Raw genomic sequence first — 1205 nt, 5'->3', positions numbered from 1 at the left:
CAGATTGTCCAGCGTGTTGGCATATACTTGTTTATAATATTATCTTACAATCTTTTGTGTTTCTTTGGTGTCAGTTGTTATTTCTCCTCTTTCATTTCTGATTTTACTTGGATCCTCTCTTTTTTTATGAGTCTGGTTACAGGTTTATCAATCAACTAACTCTTCATTTTCTTCATTTTAAAATATAACATTTATTTTATTTGCATAAACATTCTTGGGGTGCTCTACACGTTCAGAGAAACTTCTCTAGTAACGAACTATAGAAATGATCCCTGAAAGTATAGTCTTTGCATAAACATTCTTTATTTGAGTGGTGTCTTCTGTTTCATATGGTTGCACAAAGTTTGTTAGTAGATATATAGTAATCACTGCACCTTCCACTACATTATAATCCTGGGTAAAGTTTGGCATTTGCTCAACAATGCACAAAACGGCATCAGAACTATTCCATCACCCAGGAAGAACATTAAATATCACTGAAAGTACAGTGGCTAAGATTTAAGATAGTCAAAATATAGTTAACCAAAGATAAATTTCACCAGGAAAGGAAAATTAAGCTATTTTGCCAAGAAATCCATTGAATCTTTTGAAACAGTAAAATGTCCCTTAGCAGCTTGTAGTGTACAAAGTTAAGTGCCACATAGTAACACAGAAAGATATTTCTAGAGCTCTAGATAGTATGAAAAATTTGAGGCTGTAGGTTCAGTTTTCAAGGTATTGGGATTTTATCCGATATTTTAAATGCAATGGAAGAGAAGTACAAATAAATTTGCCTTACTATTCACTTTCCAGGAAGTTAAGTTTGTCTAGGATCTTTCGTGAAGCAATATGTCACTTTCATATTTTTAGTAATATATCTATATGAAACCATTACACTTATGCAGAAGATAGTAGACCTCCAACAAGCAGTTCTTGGATTTACTGGTTTTTGTATTATTTTTTTAGACTCTATTATCTTTATTTCTGCTCTGTTCTTTATTATTTTCTTCCTTCTACTCTCTTTAGGCTTTGTTTGCTGTTCTTTTTCAAATTCCTTTAAGTGTAAAGTTAGATAATTTATTTGAGTGTTTTCTTATATTTAGACACAGACCTCTCATACTATGAATTACCCTCTTAGGATTGCTTTCCCTGTGTCTCACAGATTTTGGATTGTTGTGTTCTCATTTTTATTGTTTCAAGGTATATTTGATTTCTTCCTTGACCTC

The 1205-nt window shown here is 32.0% G+C and overlaps 1 pseudogene; it reads right to left on the bottom strand.

Moving 5' to 3' along the window:
* Positions 1-210: 210 nt before the first annotated feature.
* LOC128628465 (uncharacterized) lies at positions 211-288 on the bottom strand (annotated as a pseudogene).
* Positions 289-1205: the final 917 nt, after the last annotated feature.

This window comes from Artibeus jamaicensis, unplaced genomic scaffold, assembly GCF_021234435.1.
Source record: "Artibeus jamaicensis isolate MK-2021 breed Jamaican fruit bat unplaced genomic scaffold, CSHL_Jam_final contig_760, whole genome shotgun sequence".
NCBI classification, from domain to species: domain Eukaryota; kingdom Metazoa; phylum Chordata; class Mammalia; order Chiroptera; family Phyllostomidae; genus Artibeus; species Artibeus jamaicensis.
The sequence above is the reverse complement of the archived record's forward strand: the minus strand, read 5'-3'. Positions and strand labels throughout refer to the sequence as shown.